Source organism: Malus domestica, chromosome 16 (assembly GCF_042453785.1).
Source record: "Malus domestica chromosome 16, GDT2T_hap1".
NCBI classification, from domain to species: domain Eukaryota; kingdom Viridiplantae; phylum Streptophyta; class Magnoliopsida; order Rosales; family Rosaceae; genus Malus; species Malus domestica.
In genome coordinates this window covers 37336147-37354256 of record NC_091676.1, presented here as the reverse complement: position 1 = coordinate 37354256, position 18110 = coordinate 37336147, and the positions used below count along the sequence as shown (strand labels likewise).

Here is an 18110-nt window from a genome sequence, read left to right as displayed (position 1 = left end):
CGATTTGGTCCAAAAATATCTCTTTTGAAAGTTGGAGACGTCACCTACAAATATTCAGAAGGAATCTTCCTCAAAATATGCCATCTTGACCTTCAAAATACCCAAAATGTCTAAAAACGTCAATCTGGGAAAGCTGCGCGCTGGGCCTTTATTTATTCACCACGATCAAACGGCTTGGTAGAAAAATCTAGAAATTTGATACAATCATCTTGAAAGAATCATGAACATTCTCCAATTGAAATCACTCCAAAATTCATCCGTTTGTCTACTTTTTGCTCCAAAGGAAATCGAATATCCTACATTGAAAATATATAACAAAGTATCAAAGTTCTACCAAAATAATCAATAAATTAATACTAAAAATATGGTAAAATATATAGTATAATATTGAAACCACAAAGAACTCTGAATCCTCAAATCTGGTTCTGCTCTTCGACTCTTTGCCCTACAAGATAAAGTTTCAAGGTTTGATTTTTATTTTTGGAACTTTGATTTTATACGTATGTTAACAATTGATCGCCTTCTTTTGCATTTTGAGTTTGGTTAATTTGATGGGTTTGATGTGTACTTATATGAATTTATTAGTTAATTAAGTTGCTTCATTTCAAATTAACTCTGAGACTCTCTAGATTTCGAATCTAAAACTGTGCTTGGTTCATGAAGGAATAAGCTGCATTTTGAGTTGTTTGCTGCACATGCCCTCTCTGATCCTGGCCCTAGATTTGTCGTCGCATAGGCTCTCTCCTTTCAACCTGCATTGTTTCATGCATTTTGTAATTCTAAGTCTGCATTTGGATGCTTTACGTTAATTAGATATGGGTATTTGTGATTTTGAACGACAGGTGTGTAGAAACTTTCATGTTAGGTCTGTTTTATTGGGTTTGTTTTGTTTATGTCGTTTGAGTGAAGTATGTGATCTGTATTGATGTAAATAATTAACAGTTGCAAGGAAATGAGATATCAATGCAGATACTTTGGAATTTAATCTATTTGTGTTAATGTACGAATAGAGAATTACTGTAATTTGTAGTTTTCATGTTTAACATCTTTTCTTTATGCATTTGATTCAAGTGTTATTCATATTTTTACCCCATTTCCAATTTTGGGTAGCATTTTGTGGTTCATAATTGGATTTAAAACGAGAATTTTGAAGCTACTAAACCGCATTAGGATTTATATTTGATTTAGTTGGTTAACTTTTTATTAGTTTCTGATAATATATTACTGTGGAACTTTGAATCTTTGCGGTTGTTTCAGTGGTAGTTCTTGGGTATCTTGACATTTATGCATAATTAAGTTAATGACATTGGTCATGAAACAATTTTTTGTTTAGTTTAGGAGAATGGGGTTGGTTCAATGAGATTTGTATTCATGAGCTATGGACACAGATTCATGAATCGTATCTATTGTCTTGATATGTATGAGTGTGCGATGGAGATGTAAACAGATAGAATGAATGAGAGGGTTGAAATGGAATCAACCCCGTGGTTGGAGATTGAACAGATGTAAAATGTTGGATCTGGTATAAATTGGATAATGGAGCATCCCAGTGTGGTTCTCTCTTTGGTTTTTCCGACAGAGCATATCTGTTGTGAGTGTGCTGTACTAATTGCTTTAATTTTTGACAACCCTTAACGATGGAGATTAAGCTACAGTGTTTTGGGATGAAAAGTTATCTGAAAATAATGAAAAGAAAATTTTCTGCATCGTGATTCTTAAATTGTATTTGGGAGCAGCCTCTCCATAAATGGGGGTAAGGCTATCCGACATTCACCTCTCCCAGACCCTGCGTAAAGCGGGAGCCTTGTGCACTGGGTACGACCTTTGTGATTCTTAAATTGTATGATAATGTTTCTAATGTTTAAGATTACATTGATTTGTATTATTTTAAAGTATATATAAAGATTAATTTTATAGGTGGAAGCATTAGGTATTAATTCATATATGTATTGGGTGGGTTGGTCGGGTTGGATTTCAGCGAGAGAAGAATTTTAAATTGTAATATGTAAACTTGGTTATTTACTTCTCATGCCTTTGAGCCACAGAAGTTGTTCCTGCACTCAGTTCTTTATGACAAGATCAAACAAATTTAATTTTCCTTTATAACCAAATGTGTCGAAGTGATTGTGGATTGTATGACATTAATTATGGCCTTGGCCGAGGCCTCTTGCTATTTACTCAACATTTCACCTAGGCCTTAAGCTTTTATATTCTTCGTTGAACCAAATTAGTTGTGTTGGATTCAAAATATTTCTTTTTTTTTTTTGTTGTGTCTTTGGTCATTTAGCTAACTCCGCCTGTGAAAGTTTATCTTACATTGCCGGTCCCAAGCCCGGATAAAGGAGGAGGGGGAGGGCGTCAGGTAGTCGACAGCCGGCACTCCTAGTTTACGTCGAATCCTTATGAAAATGAATCTAGAACGAACTGAGCGCAATGGCGTTCTAGGATTCACATAGCCGACCCCACTTAGTGGGAAAAGGCTTTGTTGTTGTTGTTGTTGTCTTTGGTCATTTAGCTAAAATTTCATTAGATTTGGTTTTTAAATTTGAAAGTCTACGAGTTGCTAACGGATTTACTTTGTTTGCAGATTTCAGAAATTTGGATGGTTGGAGGAAGAAGTTGGTTCCATGCCGTTTTGAGGTATATAATTATATGCCATCACTTTTATTCAAAGCCTAATTAGCTATCTACCTTTTTTATTTATATTTGTGAAGCTTTCATGCTTGGATTTTAAATATATAATTCAAATTTTGTCGTTTGAGCTTATATTGGAACTGAGTTTCTTTCTATTCAGTGTGTGTATCTATATCTGTGCATTTATGTCAAGGTTGAGATAACTAAGCATCCATTTGGTCGTTTGAGTTTAGAATGGAACTGGCCTGTATCTCTCTATTTATGTAAAGCTTGAGATAACTGAGCATGTATTTGTACCAAACCCCTTTCCAATTGAATGGTTGGTGTATTTGTTCCAAATGCCATTCAAATTGGATGATTTGTTTATTTGTTCTAAACCCCATTAGAATTGTATTTGCTTGGATGGGCTGTTAGTATATGGATAGTTAGATTAGGAATTTTGTTTTGGCATTTTGTGATTGGGACTAATTACAGGTTCTGTGTTGCATGTCTCCATGTTTCGGTGTCTATCCTGTCTGTGTAGTTAGTTTGGGCTGTTTTTAGATTCTTAAATAGTGCTGCTTAATATTGTTTGTAAGGTTATTTTTACGACTTGGGGAGCAGGGGAACTGTAGCAACTGAACTTAGAGTTGTGAAGATAACTGAATTGAAAAGTAAGAAAAGGAGTGGGAGTACTTTCATGGGTAAGAATAAGATCGCCATTTTTTGCATCCTCTTAGCTCAATTTGGTAGTTAGATGTCCCGTGAAGACACAGTCAAGGTTCAGATTCGATGTGTTTTCTATAATTTTGTTTTTCGGTATTAAACAAGCAAGGAGCCACCTTTCAAGGACTGAAACATATGTAAAAGAATACGTAAGACTGAAAGCCATTTATAATTAAAAAAAAAGGAACGGATTTGCGGGCCACATGAGATTTTGACATTCTGATCAAATATGTCATTAGTTGTAAATTCATACAAAGGGTAACGTTTATAATTCGGTTTAACTCAAATGTAAAGAGAAGGAAAAGGATATGTACCTGTGAGTTTGAATATCTTTTTCTTGAGTTGCTCTTTACAGGGCTCACAGTGCATGTTAACTTCGAGTTCTGCAGTTACAACTCCACTAACCTGAAGCAAAAATAAACCACCTTTATAAGTCCACTGTTTTAACAAATGTAATTTTCTTGCCTCAGCCACTTGAATTGTGTTCATTTTGTGTAATTTTTAGTCTTCTTTTGTTCACCATAGAGTATTAATTTCACGGATACTTTCTTATCAAACAAGGCACAAGAATACTCTCAACATATATGAAGTTTAGCACTTTTTATAATCCAGCATCATTTTCCACTGCATAAAGTCCATTGTTAATATGTGCGTGCATGGGTAAATGGAATGGAAATGCATTTTCAGATTAGCTAGATTTGTATGCAAAAGAAAAATGTTTCAGTTAGTCTTAAGAACTATTCTCATGATGCCCTGAGAAAGCACGGTAGCATTTGTTTGTTTTATTGCCATTCGTACATTTTTTGGGAAATGAGTGTTTAACTCTGCATGCACAGGGCTCTGTTCAACCAAGGGCTGAAGGGATTCTTGCCAAATGACATATCCAAATTACGTCATCTTCAAAGCATGTGAGTTCCTCTCTAAGACTTGCTTTGAACAAAGATAAAGTTTGTTAGCTTATGTTTGGCATCTTCGTTTTTTATTCAATGCGACTTGCTAAACGAAATGGTACTCATTGCATAAAAGAGATTAGAATGAAATCATTCCAATTTTTTGTGTATTTTTAAGTGAGGTTTGGGATATGGTATATATTTGGCCTGTGTGGGTGACACTCTACCTAAGGTTTAATTAGCTTATAAATCTCTTTAACCTCCTTACTCTGTATAAATTTTGATTCAAATAAGCCATTTAGAATTGTTTTTAATATTTTTGAAAAAGAATTTAGCATGTTACTTGTTGTGCCCAAAACTTCTTTATTCCAAGTTGTTTGCTCTCAAAGAATCTGTAGTTGAACCAGCTACCAAGAAAAAGTATGAAGCAGTATATATAAACTCATTAGTACCTAAACAAGAAAATAAGTAATCCATCACCATAGAGTATAATTGCATTCACCCGTAACTTGGTTAACTGTATTGCATTCACGTGTAATTGAATCGTCTCAGCATAAATTTCCCTTTACCCTACGGAGGCGACAGTTCCCTCTCAAAATTTGTTATGCGATGACGATCAACAAAAGCCAAGGACAATCCTTGAAAATTGTCGGTTTGTATCTATCGCAGCCTGTTTTTTCTCATGGTTAACTATATGTTGCGGTGTCCAAAGTCACCTCAAAAAAGGGTCTAAAAATTGTTATTGCTCATGATTCCGACATGCCTTATGGTTATACAAAAAACCTAGTTTATAAAGATGTTTTAAAACATTACATGAAGGTATAAGTTTGCGTTATTATTTTGTGGTTTTGTTTATTTTTCTAAATATGACTCCAACCTTACTTTGATAAATCAGATTATTCAGTTTTCATTTTAATTTGCGTCTCAATTTTTTATCTATCTAGATTGATGGAGGTGATGCCAGTTCATTGTCTGAGGCCATACCAGCCAGTAAACAAAATCCAAATCAGGGTTTGCATGATGTGGATCACAAAAACCATCGGAGATGATCCTCAGCCTCAAAGTCTTGATTGTGTGTTTGTCGATAAACATGTGAGAATTTTGCACTTTTTTCGTTATTGTAAGATGTTTACCGTTTTATGTATCCAAGTGTGCACGGTGTGTTCTTAGTACGACAAATTTTTTGGTCAAACATTCTCTAAAGTTCATGAACTAATTGTTCTATGCATTTTGTTGCCCAATTATACATCGCTTCCAAATGATTAACGTTTGTCTGATTAATTGTTTTATTGGATTCAATGATGGGCCTTAATATTAATTTTTATACTGGGCCAATAAATTCAAGAAATCAAAATTTCATCTTCTCCATATAATGGTATGGGTTACGATGCATTTTGTTCTTGCAAAAACAAATTTCAGAGTGTGTCGTTGGCACTTTTGCTCTCTTTGAATTTTATTGGAGAGATTATATTTTATTCTAGTTGAACAAGATTTTTTTAATGTGCAAACGAAACTAAGTAGAAACCATCAATTCTTCTTTTTCTTAATTTATTTTGTTTGTTTTTTGACCCATGAAAATATAATTAAAACTTCTTTTACAAGGTTGCTTCGGTTGATTCTTAAAGCAATCTTTACTATTATGGTGCATTTTATCTTAAATGTTGTCTCTATAGTCACTAGGCCTGGCAATTTCTGACACGACCAGATAACCCGATACAACACGACACGAAATTAACAGGTGTTCGGGTCGACACGATAATGAATCGGGTCGTTATCAGGTAACCCGATAAGCACCTGTTAAGATAACGGGTTGGTTCGGTATACACGTGGGTAACACGATACACGATAAGCAGAATATTAATTTAATAATTTTATAACCCTAAAAAATACTATAATTATATATATATATATTAAATTAACTATAATAATTATAATAATTATATATATAATTTTAAATTAAATATTATACCCTTAAAAACTATAATAATTATACGTACATAATAAATAGATTTAAATCTACTTAATAAATAAATAAATAAATATATATATATATATATATATACCATTGAACTTGATGGGATATGAATTATACAAAACTAATTTTAACAATCCAACCGTCAAGCATGTTTGCATCATTAAAAAATCGCAAAAAACAAACATTCAGAGATCAAGTAACCGAACAAAACTTTTCAATGGTTATAAAACGAAAAATCATGATTTAACTGTTATTTTAACTCTGATTTTTATGATTTTTTACAGCTAAACTCCTTAACCCTATATGAATACAATGAATGAATTCGATCTTCAATTTAAAATATTTACACTAGTGGATATCTTATATTATACTTAATGAAAGTCTGAATAAATTCTGAAGTGTTAGTGAATCTATTGTTTTGATGGGATACGCATTCTACGAAACTGGTTTCAACGATCCAACCCTCAAACATATTTGTATATACTTCGAGATCGCATACGCCAAAAACTGCAAACAAACAAACATTCAGAGATTAAGTAACCGAACAAAACTTTTCGACGGTTATAAAACGAAAAATCACGATTTAACGATTATTTTAACTTTGATTTTTATGATTTTTTTTACAGCTACACTCCTTGACCCTATATGAATACAATGAATAAATTCGATCTTCAATTTAAAATATTACACTAATGGATACCACAAAATCTTATGTTATACTTAATGAAAGTATGAATAAACTCTTAAATGTTAGTGAATCTATTGTTTTGATGGGATACCCATTCTACAAAACTACTTTCAACGATCTAACCATCAAACATGTTTGTATATACTTCAAGATCGCATACACCAAAAATTGCAAAAAAAAAACATTCAGAGATCAAGTAACGGGACAAAACATTTCGACGGTTATAAAAAGAAAAATCACGATTTAACGGTTATTTTAACTCTGATTTTGATGATTCTTTACAGCTACACTCCTTGACCCTATATGAATACAATGAATGAATTCGATCTTCAATTTAAAATATTTACACTAGTGGATACCACAAAATCTTATGTTATACTTAATGAAAGTATAAATAAACTTTTAAGTGTTAGTGAATCTATTGTTTTGATGGGATACACATTCTACAAAACTAGTTTCAACAATCCAACCGTCAAACATGTTTGTATATACTTCGAGATCGCATACGCCAAAAATTGCAAAAAACAAACATTCATAGATTAAGTAACGGGACAAAACTTTTCGACGGCTATAAAAAGAAAAATCACGATTTAACGGTTATTTTAACTCCGATTTTGATGATTTTTTACAACTACACTCCTTGACCCTATATGAATACGATGAATAAATTCGATCTTCAATTTAAAATATTTACACTAGTGGATACCACAAAATCTTATTATACTTAATCAAAGTATGAATTAACTCCTAAGTGTTAGTGAATCTATTGTTTTGATGGGATATGCATTCTACAAAACTAGTTTCAACGATCCAACCGTTAAACATGTTTGTATATACTTCGAGATCGCATACGCCAAAAATTGCAAAAAAAAAAAAAACATATAGAGATCAAGTAACGGGACAAAACCTTTCAACGGTTATAAAAAGAAAAATCACGATTTAACGGTTATTTTAACTCTAATTTTGATGATTCTTTACAGCTACACTCCTTGACCCTATATGAATACAATGAATGAATTTGATCTTCAATTTAAAATATTTACACTAGTGGATACCACAAATCTTATGTTATACTTAATGAAAGTATGAATAAACTCTTAAGTGTTGTTGAATCTATTGTTTTAATGGGATACGCATTCTACGAAACTAGTTTCAACGATCCAACCGTCAAACATGTTTGTATATACTTTGAGATCGCATATGCCAAAAATTGCAAAAAACAAATATTCAAAGATCAAGTAACAGGACAAAACTTTTCGACGGTTATAAAAAGATAAATCATGATTTAACAGTTATTTTAACTTCGATTTTGATGATTTTTTACATCTACACTCATTGACCCTATATGAATACAATGAATGAATTCGTTCTTCAATTTAAAAAATTACACTAGTGGATACCATAAAATCTAATGTTATACTTAATGAGTATGAATAAACTATAATAATTATATACATTAATTTAACAATTTTATACCCCTAAAAACTAAAATAATTATATTATATATATATATATATATATTAAATTATGTGTTTTAATGTTTTGAAGTAATATTTATGTGGCAAAGTGTGGTATGTGCAAATTTAAGAAAAAAATATATTTTTCTTAACAGGTCATAACGGGTTATAATGGGTCGGGTCACTTTACCCGTGACCCGACCTGTTAAGGACCTGTTAAGATAACAGGTGTGGCACGACACGACCCGTTAAGATAACAGGTGTTACACGAAAACGATACGAACATGACAGACACAACCCGTTTGCCAGGCCTAATGGCAACAATTGTGTTATCCTCACTGTTTTCGAGCTTCTTAAACCACATACATTATATGTTCTCCCACTAATTTAATAATCTGTCTTATTTTAATTTTCTCCTTCTAAAAGGGGGATGCAGTTCACGCGACCATGAACGCTCGAGACATCCAATTTTTTTTGGACCATTTGAGAGTCGGCAATGCATACGAGATCAACAAATTTCATGTTGTTCACAATAGGACATCAAGCAAAGTTGTCCCAAAGCAGTGGTTCAATTTGATTGATTTTGATCAGCTTCGTAGGAGAATCAACAATGATGCTGAGCTTACAGGTAACAAATTTATTTTTTCGAGCTACACTAAAATCTAAAATCATTATTATAATTTTTTCGTTGACTTCGATGTGCAATCATTTCCACCACTAAATATCATTCGCAAATGTATTTGGTTGCTTGACGGTTGTGCAATCGATTGAAGATGTCACTATCCAAAACTCACAAATTGCAAAGAAACGGAATCTTAGTATGCAAAATATCAAGTCATTCCTGTTTGCATTAATTTCTAATTGATTTACACATAGCACCATATTTATAACGTACAATAAAACATCACACTTTTTTTAACTTACAGGGGAGAAACAGTTAGGATCACCTTATGGAGAGAAGCTGCAACGAGTTTTGAGGACAGCAGAATGCAATCACTTCTACCACCCTTATTCAAGCCTCAAAGTCAAAGAATACAAAGGTTATACCTCAACATGCTTTATTTAATTGCTTAAACCTTTAATTTGTTGATTGTTATATTTTATCTATAGGAAACCCTGTACTTGGAAGCACGGGATCAACTGTTTGTGTTTTCAATTTGGACATTCCACAGCTCTCCCAATACAAACAAAAGTAAATTGACAACCCTTCTTTTATAACTTTGGCGTTTATATTTCTTCGATTGATGTTTCTCAACCTCAACATGCACGACACAAGTTTGAGCATCTAAGATCACCTGTTCGAATCATGCGCACCTCAGCTTAGATGTATGCAGACCATGTTGTCGATCCTAATTATGAGTCCAAAACGTTCGATGAGTTGCTTCTACTTGATTCTGCTTTACACAAAGTTAGTCTTTTATCACCAACCTGTTAAAAAATAATGACATCTTTTTAATAATAAAATTTTTGTAGTGCTTCTTCCTTGGTTATCTTTTGCTTTGGTTTTCTTTTATCATTTATATTCCATGTTTACAAGCTGATGGATAAATGTATTTCATTATTTAAAAACGGTCTAATTCCATAACATGATGCAAGTTTTGCATGCAAAGCGATGTCGTTGGATTTGATTTGACTAGGGGTTGGTGGTACAAGTCATGCCCATCTTGCCATAAAGCTGTCAAGAAAACGTCTGAATCGTTTAAGTGCAATGAACATGGTTTGTTAAACAAACTACCCGAACCATGGTAATTTTCTTTTGCACCTATTTTACATCTAGCTTTTATATTAAGTTGCTTGGTCATTTTTAAATTTCTTGCAAATAAAATTGATGATTGATGATTGATGATGTTTTATACGTATCATCTTTTGTGCAACAAGATTTAATGCATCACAAAGGTTGCGTCACATATGTCTTTGCACTTAATAAAGAGATTGGTGTGCAAGTGTTATGAAACTACATTTTTTGTGTTTATGAATCATTAATCTTGCTACACCGAATAATGTCTTTCGGTTTATGTTTATACTTTATGACTCAATCTACAACCTCTTGAATTAACTCCGATATACATATGGATGGGAGTGTCTTTGATTGATAAAAGTTTTGGAATACTTATGGACTTTTATTCGAAGTTGTTTTTGTAAGTGTCTTTGTATTTGGAGTTCAAATTGTTGGACTTGCCATAGATGTCGGGCCATCAAATCCTCATCATAGCATGCAAAATTAAAGCAAAAATTGAATTTAATTGCATTTTAATAGTGCATCCCATCTGGAAAGTAAGTGCATTTAATGATTTTAAAGGGGTTGGGCCATCAAACCCTCATCACTCATGTATTTGATTCGAGCACAGGTTCTGCCAAGGTTTTGCATTTAGTGTGCATCCTTGAACTACGAATAAGAAATTTAGCTTATGAAAGTTAACATAATTACTCATATTTCATTTTCCAGAGTAAAAGACGATTCTGGGTTTGCTTTTTTTTTGGTTTGCATTTATTGTAAAACTTGCAATGTTTCAGTTGAGTAATCCTGAGTTTGTGTTCCATCTCATTTTAAATCTAAGATTAAGTGGTATCAGTTCATTCATTTTTTTTTTCAATTTTTCTTGATGGATTATAATGCAAATTAGTTTGTTAAATGAGATGAAAAGGGGGCCTAATCTAAAAAACACTTGAAAGAGGTAATGATTTCCTATCTAAGAGGATGTAATAAAATATGAAAGTTCACTAAGTTTTCTAACTATGCTCTTAAGTAAGTTTTGTAGTAAGAACATCACCTATCAACTTGGTTTTGTGAAGTCTGATAACCTCCCCATAGATTGGTTTAGGAACAAATATATCAGATGTAACCCTCACTCTTCTACCGTTTAGGTAAACTTGTTTTCATTTGTTGTGATGTCTATAGGGACATTGGTTTTTTGTCTTAATTTTTGATTGACATGCTTTTAGCAATCTGTAGTTTCATAATGTTATTAGTTGTAATGTTTGCCTAACATGAAAATATCCAATCCTTGCGTATGTTCAAAATCAATCTTATTGTGGAAAATAGCACCAATAAGCACAACTTCCTCATGTTAGGAAGGCACGCCGAAAAGATACTTCGTGTTTCTTGCCACACTTTGGTAATAGAGGGTGGATATGACGATCCCTTTGTGGAGCCGCCTGCTCTGAAAAAATTGGTGGGTGAGACAAAAAGAGATTTCAACTGTTTTTTGGAAATCGAAACAGTGACTTCGTTTGATTTCCGAAAGACGAACTTCATCATTTATGGACTGCTTCAAGATCAGCTGCCCTTGAACCCAGCCATTGCCTCAATCGACCCACAAACACCTTCTATCACCGTAGGAAAACAAATTATAATTGAAGCGACCCCCACCCCAATGACACCTTCCTAGCGGCAAGATCAACAACCCCAATTAGTAGCACTTGCCAAGACTTCAAAAGGAGCGTTATTCATTGATCAAGCAAACAAATCCGACAGGTTAAGTTTTCCTCTCAAGTATCATCTCATGTGTAAATTTTAATGAATATGCTTGCTTATCTTGGGTATACATATGTGTTACGCCACTTATCAAAAGCTGTTAGCCGATCTTTTTTGCACCACTCTTCACACTCTTTTCCATGTCTTGCGCGATTCTCTCTAACCTTATAAATTTTACCTTCATTCAGCAAAACAACTCGCATCGGGCAAACAGAGACAACTGATTCGGCTAGAATTGCTAGAGAATTCCACAAACTGGTTGTCCCTAAAATTGAGCCCGTGGACAAAGAGCCGATAGCTGCACTCAAAACAAAATCTCAAGCAAAAAAAACCAAAGATAGGTAAATTACAATTTCTTTTTCGCATGCATGCTTGCATAACATCTGTTATACCAGTGTTTACTAAACTATTATTCATGTTTTTTACTATAGTGCTGAAGATGTCCGCCCACCAAAAAAATGAATGATCGCAGTCTTTGTTATCAGCTGCTACAAAACCGCTCTCTATTTTTTTGGCTTTAAACATGTGTTGTTGAAAACTTACTTTTGAAACAACAACAGAACATGTTTTTTGGTTTTTTTTTAATTGCTTAAACAGGTCCCTGGCTTGTGAGGCATGTATTTTGCCACCTTAACTGCAAGGGCAAAATATGTGTGGACTGCATCTTCCTTCTGTAACTTATGGAAACAAGCATCCTGCATCTTTATAGCTTTGAACATTAGTACTTGAAAGGTTAGATGCTGAAACAAGAACGACCCACTTTTTTTGCTTTTTTGTTTAACTGTTAAAACACGTGCCTAGCCTTTCAGAACATATATTTTGTCATCTTAACTTCAAGGTCAATATATGTGTTAAATGCATGTTGCTCTTGTTTATTTCTTAGAGAAATAAACCATTTTTTTCTAGTTGTATCTTTTGTAATTAGCTTAGTCGAATGTATGTAAAAGCCGAACTACTTATCATACTAACACTGTTCACTCATCCATCCTTTTTGTTCTTTCATGATTTGTTGATTTGTTTTTTTTCAAGTTACATGTGTCTAATTCATGTGGTTAAAATTGGTGTATTCAAGTCCCGCAACAACACGCAAGCCCTTTATCTAGTTTGATCTAAATTTCCTATTTAAGTTAAAATTAGGGTATAATTGGAAAATTCAAGGACAAAAAGTTAGGAGTGGTGAATTCAATAGAATGGGGATTAGGGGTGGGCACTTTAAAACTGAAAACCGAAATACGAACTGGATCACACCAAACAACTTGGTTTTTGTGGTCTTGAACGGTTTTGATTTGAAGACGAATCGCAGCAAAGGAAATGGTTTGGTTTTGATTTTGATTTTGTCCTTTTGAAACCGAACCACACTGCAAAAATTGAAAAAATATTTAATTAAATACTCATATTAGATGTTGTGTGATAATTAGTTGTTTGTTAGAGTCCATATATTTAATATATGTATTTGTTAATTGGCTCCCTCTGCCAATTTACGCCCTGAACATAATTTTAGCCGATTATCCCTTGACCTTTTATAATTAGCCAATTTTCCCTTGAACTTTAATTTTAGCCAATTACCCCGCTAAACTTTTATAAATAGCCATCCCCCCCCCCCACCCCGGGAGACATTAGATTTTAAAAACCTTCATTCAATTTTTCATCCATCCAATTTTCTATCCCTTTTGCCCTCATATAGTTGTGATGTGTTGTTTCATGATTAAGATGGATGAAAAATTTTAAAATCTAACAAGAAACTACGTTTTCCAACCCAATTTGGAACTTATATTGCTAGTTAATAATAATCCCTTTTTCATGATTTGACGATATTTTTATGAAACAACATTGAAAGAGTATAGAAAGTTGGCAAGTAACTTAAGAAGAGGTGACGTTATTCTTTCATTTTGTTTGCAAATGGTTTGAAATCAAACTGAAACTGTTTGAAACCAAATTGAACCGAACTAAAGCAAAAAATAATTTGGTTCTGTTTCAATTTTAGCTTCAAAATCGTACTGAACTAAACTGCAAAAATTTTCAGTTTCAGTTTCAATTTCATTCAAAATTGCATGACTAGAACCATGCCCACCGTTAATGGGGACGTGTATAAAAGACACCCTTCAAAAGTTTCAATGGCCTTTGTTGATCTCTTTCATTATTTGCTTTCTCGTTTCTCATTTTCCCATAGGCCTCCAAACAGAGAAAACAAAGCCTCTCTTTCTCAGTGGAGGTGAAGGCCAGCCACCGCCACCAGCCACCAATGTAGCACAACAAACTTCTATTAGACTCTCAAACCAGTCTGCCTTCTGCAACTTTGTCGAGTCATACTATGATAAGGAGCATGATCAATGCCCATTCCATTGACATGGGGACGGGGAAGAGCCAATACCGAGAGCCGCCAAACAAATTGAGCATGTGATTGAAGATCTAATCAGCCACAGTGGCAGCGCTACACCCGTTTAGCCCCCATTTAGGGCGGTGCGGTCCAGATTTTGAATCGGAAAGGTAAATTGATGACCATGCAACTCTTGGATGTCCATTCGAATTGTATTAAGCATTCATTTTGTTTTTGGAGAAAACAGAAATTCCCCCACCACATTTTTATAATTGTGTTTTTAGTCCATTATTATTATTATTATTATTATTTTGAGGTAGAGGGTATTAACCATAGTCCAGTGAACAAAGACACATGTTCAATTGATCAAAACACCCATCACTCATCTGGCATCATCTCAACGGTACATTGACAGCAAGACTTGGATAACTGTGCATAGATAGGGATGAGCAAGAAGAATATTCTTACAGGGTTTCAAATGTAGTCATGTATATAAATACTATTATTTTACTCTTTATGTTTTGAGCTTTAGGTCTGCCGTTTCTTTCTTCTTCAAAGAAAGCAACATATCTTGTAATCAATCAAACCATATACAAAGATGATTCTTTTCCTCAACTTTGTTTTTCATCAGAGGGAGGAGTGAGATTTTGATAGTTGATTTTGGTAGAAGGAAGAGGACTTGGAAGAAGGTGGAGGATACAAGATCAAAAAGCAGAGTCGGGGTTTGCTTTGGTAAGTCGGTTTCGAATAATAATGAACTATATATTTTCTTTTAGGTTTTTATCATAAATGATCCTTGAGATTGATCAACCTCATCATTTTGTGCCATCACTTTCAAAATCAATCAATGTCGTCCATAACATTGATCACTCATATATTTCATGCATTTATATCATTCATTTCTAAAGTCTTTGGATGTTTTTGTGTTAAAATTGTGACATTTTACCTTACTTTGTGTTAATGTACAGTTAATTTTGTTGTAGGATTAATTTCAAACGCAGAAAAGAATAGAGAAAAGACAGAGTGCAACACGGCATTAAACAAAGGAAGGGAGTGGACTATCAAGAAATTGAATAATAAAAGAGGAAGGGGAGAGACTTGCGGACTGTGCGGAGAAAGAAGAATAAGAAAATAAATAAGTGGGAGACATGGAATGATGAAAAAAAAAAGAAACATAAAGAAAGGAATGGTGGAGGAAAGAAAAGAGAAGCTAATGGACGGAAAAGAAGCAGCAAAGCTGCCAGCGAAAAAGAATAAAAAAAGAAAAGAAGAAGTGATGTGAAAATTACTTGACACACAAATTAAACCCTCTTTTTGACAATTGTAGTAAAGTATGTAAGTAGGGTATCGTTCTAGGCCGGGGATTAGGAGGGATTGCTAATCTATTCTAAATTAATTTAAAAATATTAAACAAGACTCAAGGACACAAAACTAGGCTAAAAACTCTAATAACTCGAAACACACTTAGAATGACTCAAAATAATGAAAACAATCAAATTAGACACTAGGAACTGAAATGGACGGAAATTGAATTAAAAGACTAACAACAATGAAAACTAACTAAATAATATAATTTAATAATGGGGGGGGGTTTGGTTTTGACGAGAAGTAAATTAAACTTAAATAAATTACAGAATTGACAAAAGCATGAAATTAAGGTGAAAGGATAGGTGACGGACTAGCTAGAGGGTTCTTCTCCACACATGACACATATGCAACCTAAATTGATTTTCAGTTGTTCTTTCAATCAATTGTGAATGACAAAAAAAGAAAAGAAGCAGCAAAGCTATCAGCGAAAAAGAATAAAAAAAGAAAAGAAGAAGAGGAGAAAAGGACGAGGAGAAGAAGAGCTGCCTGGCGCAGCGTGAAGCCTCGGCACAGAGAAAAACAAAAGGCACCAAGCCGCCTTAGGCAGCGAGAAAGAAAGGAGAGGAATTCAAAAGCTGCCTTGCAGCGTGTATCCAATCAGAGGAGGCGTGAGCCTCGGGGGAGATTAGCAGTGCGCACAGAAAACAGAGGGCGCTGGGCAGACAGAGCACTGAAGCACTCTCCTCTTTCGGTTAAATCTTTCCAAACTTATATTTTATTTCTGTTTTAATAATGTGTAACTAAATTTATTTTGGCTAGAGGTTAATTCAAAGCCATGAATATATTTGTAATATGAATTGATTACCTTCAGTTGTGATTTATGAGTTGTGATTTAATTTGCTTAACTGCTTGATTGATAACTTATTTTTGTATGTCGATTAAGAATGCATACTTAATTTACATGCATGAATTTGATGCTAGAATATAAGTGAATTTCACCTAATCGTTATGAATTTATGAGTAGTGAAGGTTGTTATCCACAATCGTGTTAAGTGAATTCTTGGCAAGAGTATCATGCTTTTCATAGTTACGAATGCCTCGTCATGCTTATAGTTTTCACAAAGTTTAATGATCTTTGATTGTATCTCTATTGTGCTTTTCACGTAGGGGACTTTTGAAGAATGTTTTGAATTGTTGTATGCGCTTTTCCGTCCAATTCAATAACTTAAGGAAAACTTGAAGATTAAAAAAGTGCTGTTCACGGTTAATATGAAGTATTGAGATTTACAATTTATTGAAAGAACAACTGAAAATTAATTTAGGTTGCATATGTGTCATGTGTGGAGAAGAACCCTCTAGCTAGTCCACCACCGATCCTTTCACCTTAATTTCGTGCTTTTGTCAATTCTGTAATTTATTTAAGTTTAATTTACTTCTGGTCAAAACCAAACCCCCCCCATTATTAAATTATATTATTTAGTTAGTTTTCATTGTTGTTAGTCTTTTAATTCAATTTCCGTCTATTTCAGTTCTTAGTGTCTAATTTGATTGTTTTCATTATTTTGAGTCATTCTAAGTGTGTTTCGAGTTATTAGAGTTTTTAGCCTAGTTTTGTGTCCTTGAGTCTTGTTTAATAATTCTAAATTAATTTAGAATAGATTAGCAATCCCTCCTAATCCCCGGCCTAGAACGATACCCTACTTACATACTTTACTACAATTGATAAAAAGAGGGTTTAATTTGTATGCTTATATATTACGCATCAAATTTTTGGCGCCGTTGCCGGGGAGTGTTTACAGGAGGGAGCTCAAGTGTGTTGTGGAACAAAATTAACGCCTCTATAAAAAGAAGAAATCAAAGAGGCGCTCCTCAGAAATTGTTGAAGTGTCCTCTCGCAAATCGAAGAGTCGGGGCTCCTTTCTCAAAAGTCGGATTCTTTTCTCAAAAGAGGCGTTTCATTTCTTAAAAGTTGGGCTTACTCAGAAACCACGAGCCAAACCCCGGATTTCAAAAGATCAATTTGTCCAGACGTGTCGTCACTCGTCACATGCAACTGGCAGCTTTGCGAAAATTACGGGCAGCTTTGTCAGAAAGCGCGTAATTTGTACTATTCATCCATCCACCGGCTGCCGACAATGAGTGAGGGAATAGTTCCGGTTGTGAAGAAAAGTCCTATAAGTATCTACCTTCGCCTTCCACAGCAAAGGCACACCCTCTCAGCACTTCTTCATCTCCGAGAATGTATTTCCAACACACCCTCTCGAGTCACTCAGTGTTCCTTATTCCTTGGGGTACCTCTGCAAACAACCCATCCAAAGCAAAAGTATTTCATATCATGAAGGTTGAAAGCAAGAGTATCTCATATCATGCTTTCTCCCTGTCCTTTCTCTAGCCAGCTCTTGCTCTCGAGTACTCATCATCTTATGCTTTCGCTTTGTTTCTCACTTATAAGGGAAGTGAAGATGATACCTCGAAGCATGTGGAGACAACGTGCTGATTCATCCTCAACTAAGGACAAGGAGAAAGAGAGCAAGAGGTGGGCACTTGGAAAGATTGAAGAAAGAAACAGACCAACACCTTTACCTCGTGCCTGCCCGTCGTGCAGAAGAAACAAGCAGAGAAGAATGCAGCTTGCACAATCATCCCAGCGGAAGGAGTCTG

General features: G+C 34.2%; 1 long non-coding RNA gene across 1 annotated transcript; it reads left to right on the top strand.

Moving 5' to 3' along the window:
• The first annotated feature begins 340 nt into the window (after positions 1-340).
• LOC114822877 (uncharacterized) lies at positions 341-5491 on the top strand. Its single transcript, XR_003771049.2, has 4 exons — positions 341-465; positions 2588-2640; positions 4176-4247; positions 5174-5491. It is a non-coding gene; the product is annotated as an uncharacterized lncRNA (long non-coding RNA).
• Positions 5492-18110: the final 12619 nt, after the last annotated feature.